The following is an 8,048-nucleotide window of genomic DNA, read 5'->3' as shown; positions in this document are numbered from 1 at the left end:
CACTCTTCTGCACCATCAAATCTATTGTTAGACTAATGAGAGTTCTTCCACCCTTAGATCCCACTATTTTAATTGTCAACCATATCTTGATTTGTGTAACCATTCAACTTATTAATCTTTAAAATAATAATTATAACCCATAAAAATGTCTCCATAATAGGGTTTGACAAACAAAAGGAACAACAAAGACACTTATTGTAAGCACACATTGATGATGAATGATGCAGAATGATGGATTTAACCAATCAAGTTCTTCGAGAGAGAAAGGTATAGTTCATATTTAGGATGTAATTTTTATCTAGAAACATGTACAAATATTCAAAGATTTTGGCTCGAATAGGGTGTGCAGTATAAAATAATGTTATGTTCCATGTATTGAAATGTTTTTCTAGTAAATAAGGACTATCAAATGATTCAATATTAGGAACGAGTCTTTTTCCTACCACAACTAGTTCTCTAAATTTTCGTTTATATGTTTAAGACTATATTTTGAGTGACAAATTATTTATTTCTGTAATTTTTCTCTCATGTATTTATGAATATATTTTGAATGAAAAATGATTCGGTAGTTCTTCTGATAGTATATTTCATGAGACCAGTTACACTCAAAATGATTTTTTACGCATAAAGTGAATCCCAGGATGTCGTAACCCTCATGAACCACTTCTGTACATTTTCTTTTATATATTTAGATATTGTGTGATTTAGTGTGTTTTTCTAATGTATATGTGGAAGCCGCAATATAATGAAAAAATACAATCAAGCAGTTATCCTCCTTATGGCCAATACCTGTTCCAAATACCAAATGCTGGCGAGGCCCAAATCAAGTTGGGAGGAGAAAAAAAGAGGGCCTTCATTAATCATAATACGATTTCGGAGGAGAAAAAAAAGAGGGGTCTCATTAATCATAATATGATTGTGCATGCCAAGGACCTATTAACAACTACCTAGAGCCAAATGATTTTCGTTTATTTGTCTAGCTTGTTCTCATACAATGTACAATGGGCCCTCTTCCCCTTCAATACTTTGACAAAATTACCCCTGAAGCAGTGATGTCATGGATTACTATAACCAAACTGATATTGAATCCCCTGCTTCACAAATAATTCAATGTGAACCATGCAAATAACGTGTTAGCCTCTCCTCTCTCTTTCAACAAGCGTTGCATGCAGCCGGTAGTCCCTGCCGGGGTCTGCCACAACAACACAATACAAAAGCACTGTGCAACATGTCTAAAATTTCTATTTCGCTAAAAACCTGCATTCGTCGAACAAACTTGCTACCTTACCTGAAAGATCTTGCTGTGTGCATGGTGTTGAAAGATCTTGTTGTCTGCATCACACAATCGCATAATTCACTTAATCGAATTTCAAAGGAAATACAATTTTCATATTAATTTAATGCGTTCATAGAAGGCTATCACAAAGGCATCTTATTCCAGAAGAGAGAAAACAATCGCATAATTCACTTGAATGTGTAATAAAACAACGCCCAGTGTGTTGGACAAGTTTAATTATTAAATACAAATTATATAATTTAATATTTCAAAATGAACATGGGTGTACTCTTCAAATGAAATAGAAAGAGTGATGAACTTTTATTTTTATATAAGTGTAATTATGGCGAATTAGATATATATTTTTTTATTTTGGAAATTTTATATAATATTTGTGATATATAATTTTTCTGTTATTTTTTAATAAGTATTTTTTATTTTTGTAGACTGAATATTTTAAATCTTTATATTACAAATCTTAATAAATGTAGTTTAATAATCCAGTTATTCCATATATTGTTGTATCAATTTAATATGTTATAGAAGTTGAATGTTTGGGGTATTGATCATTTCATAAACTTAATCTTTTAAGCACTCATGTTCAGATTTAAACCAACTTTGCTCATTCACATAACATTTGTTCTCTGGAGAATTTGGTAACTATTGATTCTGTCCTTGGAAGAGAGCGTAGAGAAACTACAGCTCTTTCCCACGAGGTCTTTATTCAGAAACGCTGAAGACTGTGATGCAGAGAAGTTAAAAGAATTAGATATTATGTGTATGCTATAGGCTTAAATGAAGACAGCCAAAGAAATCAATGCTGCCCTTTCTATTTCAAGAGCTTTCAAGAGACTTTTGGAATAAGTTACAAAATTAAAAAATCAATTCTGCATTATGAATATCAAATTCTTGTATTTTAGAATGAACAACGAATTCATTAACTTTTATTTCATTAACTTTTATTTCAGAATGAACAACGAAACTTTTAACTATATCATGTATTTCAGAAAGTTTAGTGTCAATGAAAAATTAAATATTGAAATACAGATTCAAATAAAAATCTGAGATCTTGAAATACCAATACCAAAAATTGAAAAATTGTATAGTTTAATTATGCATACAGACTTGAAATACCAATACCATAAAATAATTTGAAATGTAAAAATTGTATGGTTACATTACAAAATTTGAATAGTTACATTACACCCAAATTTCAAGAAAAAATAAATATTGAATACAGATTAAAAACTGAAAATTGAAAATTTGAGAACTTGAAATAGGAAATTGAGAACTTCAAATACAGACTTGAAGAACCAATTAGATATAATTGAAAAGAAAAAATTGAAAAAAGATTTCAAAATCGAAATATTTGCGGAGGATGTTTTTAATATTTTTCAAAAGAAGAAAATTAAAGGGAGGATCATTGATATTGATGACTCAATGAAGAAAAGAGAGAAAGAAAAAATTGAAAAAAGATTTCAAAATTGAAATATTTGCGGAGGATGTTTTTAATATTTTTTCAAGAGAATTGCGTAGGATGTTTTTAATATTTTTTCAATAGAAGAAAATTAAAGGGAGGATCATTGATATTGATGACTCAATGAAGAAAAGTGAGAAAGTTGACAATGCGGGAGAAAAATAAATAAGCATGGAGAATAATTCAATCATCATGTTAGCCTTTATGAAATTAATACATTGTAACATCAGCAGGCTTAAGGAAAAGAATACAACGAATATTTTACAAATTTGTGTTAGCCTTTATGAAATTAATACATTGTAACATCATCAGTAGGCAGAAGGAAAAGAAGACCACGAATATTTTACAAATTTGCATTAGAGAGAAAAGGAACAAATTTGCATTAGAGAGAAAAGGAAGGGAACATTTATATTACAAAAAGATTATCTAAATTTATTTATAACTATCGTAAAGAAAATTGAAAAGAAAAAATATTTATAACGATCAGTCAAAGATTTTGACTGGCAATAAGGATTTGAAATTCCAGGTCTCGTCTATTCCTTTCCTATATGCTCACTAATCTCGATAGGTTATGTTCACGCGGTACATTTTTTTTGATATATAGCCAGAGGCAAACACTGCCCAAAAACCCAGCATCCACCTTTTGATGCTGTTCCGAAGTCTTAACGAGAGTCATTCATAACTCGTGTTACATAGGCATTTCATTATGTTTGTATTTTCTGATTGTAATTAACATATTTTAACAGGTTTCAATTTTTCTAATGAAAAGATTTACACTTTACTTGGCAGTGAATAATCAAGAAAGAGAGATACGCGAAGTTGGATACTAGATATTCTATTAGTCTAATTCCGCTTTTTTGCTTCAAAGCATATATTGTATTATTGTATTTGAGTTCATTAAGTGTGTAGTAAAAAAAAAGAGAGAACCTGCTTTGATGGTGACCATGAAAGGAAACAAAATGAATTTGGAATTTGGTCGCTTATTAGTCCTTTATTAAGTAAAGGGAACACATCCGGCTACCATATAAATGGTGGGCATTAAATGAAATGAGACGACTCTTCCAAACAGGAAAACTACAATTTCATAGCGGCTTAAGTTACTCCCTTGTTTATTTAGTTACGTAGACACAGTATCTATATTTTCTAGTCGTTGCGCACTTAAAAGCTGCGGACCGTTGCGAAATAGCCTGTCCACACACCATTAGCACATGGATTAGATTCATCAGTCAGTATGGATTAGCCCGTTTTAAGAAGAAATATATATAATTTACAGCAGCGAAGGTGGCAGACTAGATGTTGGATCAACATCAATAACAAATGACATCGTGAATAAATGAAAGAATGTGTTAGTCCACAGAATAATGATAGCAACATCCTACATACAACTACAGGAATTAATTACTAGAGTTTAATATTAAATAGCGTTCATCAATCGATAGAAAGACTTACGAGAACGACGCTGAACGTCGCAGCAGCGGGGAGGCTGGCGGACGTTGCAAGTTTCTGGAAGGTATGCGGCTCTCTCCTCCGCCTCCTTTCTCTTCCACGCGATTGGCGGCGGCGGCGGCGGCGGCGTTGATTATGTGCAGCCTCAGAATCCATGAAGAGGTCCTCCATGGTTGAATCATACGATTGAGATTGATGGAGAACTTGCTGTATCGCTCGGCACCGGCATTGTGGAGACATTCTTTCCAATTCCTCGCAACATCTCTCCGATGGCTGCTGTCTCCGTCTTTGCAAATAGTCGCGGCAATGAGACAGTCGCCCCGGATCGCAGGACCGTTATTGTTGCAAGCCCTCTCCATACATCATGCCTTCACGTGCATCAATAGTTGGGGCGCCCCATTGAAGGAGGAAGAGAAGGGTTACGCCTAAGCTCACCCAGGGCGCCCCATTGAAGGAGGAAGAGAAGGGTTACGCCTAAGCTCACCCATTTAAGAGACAGTCTCGTAGTTATCGGAGGGGAGAAGACGCCCATTAATTTTCTTTCTTTTTTACCTTGAAAGATAGATAGTTATATGGAGCGGCAGTGACAAGGTGGGAAGACGAAGTGGATCCTAATACTATATTTATGGAGGCAGGGATCCTAATACTGTATTTATGGAGGCGTGGATCCTAATAGAAGTGCAGAACAAAACAACACGAAGAAGAGATCGAGAGTCGAGACGAACACATGTAGCGCATGCCTCATCCCACACTCCACGTCCCAACTGAAGCCAGAGAAAGATGGAACGCCTGCCTCCGTTTCCAACCGCCACGTATTTCACCTGTATCCAAAGTTTGAAAACCCTCATGTGCATTTATTGAATGGTTGCGAACATTCTGGATTGGAAAAAAACTTTTAACCAAAGTTTGAAAAATCTCATGCTTGGAAATTTTGGATAAAGCTATTATACCGGATATCATTTTAACATCGGGGCACGTGAAGCGTGCAATAAGACCTCTAATTCCTAACTTTGGTTATAAATATTTTACACCGATATTTGCAGAGATAAACTTTGGTTAAATTTTGATAGTGCACAAATTTTTTTGGTTAAAGGACCGGTTAATGTATGGTCAATGATCGATCGATCGCTATTAGTCCCAGGCAAGGACTAATAACTTTCAATAACATGTGTCTCCCCTCCGTGTTTCAATTCCCGATTACATTACATATTACATTTTAATAATCATGATACTTTGGATTCTGTTTCCTATATAATCCATGAATAATAAACTATCTATATAGTTACGAAGTTGAACCTAATAAGAAATTATAAATAATATTTCATTCCAATGTAAAACTTTTGCCTTATTCATGAAAACAACACTATCCACGGTGTAGGGAATTATTATTTTCTATTTTTCTTCCAGAAGAAAATCAAAGAGAACTTACAGTCAAGTGTGCTTATAATTAATATATAATTATATAGTTTTATTATGGTGAGGTAAATATTTGTAATTTTTAATGAAACAGATAAAATAAAAGAAAGTTTGATTTAGTTGTACTCAACAACCATATTTTTCTATAGATCTAAATAGGTTTAGGTAAAGTGATTGTTATTTGATTCATCACGAGCATGAGTGATGACACTAATGGAGAATATTAAATATTTTACTTAAAATTAAAATGTAAATTAAATATTTTCCTTAAATTTAAATTAAATATTTTACTTAAATTTATATTGTTATTTGGAATTATTAAAGTACTAATAATTTTTTTATTTTTCAAAGTGATTAATGTTAATTATTTCATTATAATTACAATTTTTTATATTTTCAAAATATTTAACCATAGATTGTGTTAATTTTTTTTTTTGGATTTATATTTTCAAAATGTTTAACCATAGATTGTGTTAAGACTATTTTTTTTGGATTCACTCATACTTGAATGTGGTTATATGTTAAAATACATGTAAGAGGTTGATTTTTTTGGATTCACTCTTACATGAATGTGGTTATATGTTAAAATATATGTGGGAGGTTTATGGGAGTTATTGATTGCAAAAGACATTCCTCTCTAGGCCTCTCTAAGAAAAACGAAAAAGTGTATGGAAATTAGATTTTTGTTAACTTCTTTGAGTAAGGAGATTTTCAAATATAAAATTCTTCTTTTCAAGCTCATTTCAAACACAAATTATATTAAAAAACAAATGCTGAATAAAAAATAGTAATAAAAATATATAATATACATATATATTAAAAATACCACATTCAAGCCTCAATATGTCAAACTTTACTCTAGTCTTTACACCTTTAAAACTAGAATTAAAAACGACAAATATCCTACATTGTTTGAAATGGTAAAAGGTTGTTTTTGCAAAATTTTGGTGTGTGTCAACTTAGCTTTTTATTTTCTTTGATGTCTTATAATTTTGGAGGTTTGAATAATGTTGTTTATTTGAAAGTTTGATAATATTTATTTTATTTTATTTATTTAAATATGTGTAATTTTAGTTTAATATTAAGTTTATTGTGGTGAGGAGCTTAGTGTGGTGTGGAACAGAAGATGAAATGTTACGTTACATAAACATTTTGACTCAGTAAAATTACATAAAACTAAAACTAAAATGAAAATTAAAATTTAAAAAATGAAATGAAATAAACAAACTTAGTAATTCTAATTGGTAATTATTAATGTGGGCTCCATAATTTTGATCTTTAAAAAATCTAAAGTTAAGATGGATCTAGGTTGGTTATATATTAAGACTAATGAATTTTTATAGATGTAATTATTTTCTCTAATTTACATTGAAAAAGATATTGATTCATTTCCATACATATACATAAAATATGAATTGTAAATAAATTTACATTGATTGTCTATATAAAATTCAGATGAAATATTTTAGTTAAATTTAGATTGTTTGCTAATTTTAGAATTATTGAAGTATTTTTATTTTTATTTTTATTTTCAAAGTGATTAAGCATAGATTGTGTTAAAATTATTTTTTTTGGTTTCTTGATACCCAAAATGTGGTGGAATTATGCCTGCAAAAGACATTAGGTTCACTGAAATTTTGAGTGCACTAAGTTTACGGAATTTTAGTGCAGAAGCCATTCCCTTCTAGGTGAACAAAAAAAGAGTAAGGAAATTAGATGTTTCTTAAATGTGAAGGTGATGTGTAAGTATGTCTATCTTCAACTTGGCATTGACATGTGTCCTTCTTAAAATAAAAATAAAATATTATCTAAATAAAAAAACAATCTCGGTTATAATAAAAAAGAAAAAAGAAAATGTTATGCATGTTTGATTAGTTCTCTAAATGCCCTAACATAATTGCATGTAAAGTAATTATAATTAACAAAAAGTATGTGAGCAATATGTTTAAACTCTATATTTTTTAAACATATTATAGCATGTTATGTAAATTAATTATTTGAATATTTAGCTTAACTAACTAATATGAATATCAATTTCATATAACTATATATAGAAAAAAAATGTTAAAGGAAAATATTTTAATATTGTATATAATAAATTATGTGTAGGTTATTAATAAAATATTCTAATATGAATTAATTTTGACTTCTATTTAAAAATATATAAAATTCAAAAATACAATTTAAACATTGAAAAATTACACATTTTCTTTTGCACTCTAAAATACGTTTGCGCCAAAAATTTAATCCTTCTCGACTCATGTTAGATCCTTGCTTAATATGGATCTATGTTGATTTTTAATTTTAAATTGGGTTGTCATTCTTCATATAATTCTAGTGAAACTTAAGGTTCTTAAAAATAAAAATATCCATAAAGTTAGTAGGGAAGTCAATTGATAGATTTTCAATGAATTAATACAAAGAATTCGAAGA

At 30.3% G+C, this 8,048-nt stretch overlaps 1 pseudogene; it reads right to left on the bottom strand.

Moving 5' to 3' along the window:
- Positions 1-1,096: 1,096 nt before the first annotated feature.
- LOC149263730 (2S seed storage-like protein) lies at positions 1,097-5,047 on the bottom strand (annotated as a pseudogene).
- Positions 5,048-8,048: the final 3,001 nt, after the last annotated feature.

This window comes from Pinus tabuliformis, chromosome 6 (assembly GCF_031772625.1).
Source record: "Pinus tabuliformis cultivar Carrire ecotype Pingquan chromosome 6, CPIR1, whole genome shotgun sequence".
NCBI classification, from domain to species: domain Eukaryota; kingdom Viridiplantae; phylum Streptophyta; class Pinopsida; order Pinales; family Pinaceae; genus Pinus; species Pinus tabuliformis.
This window is presented reverse-complemented; position numbering and strand designations above follow the sequence as displayed.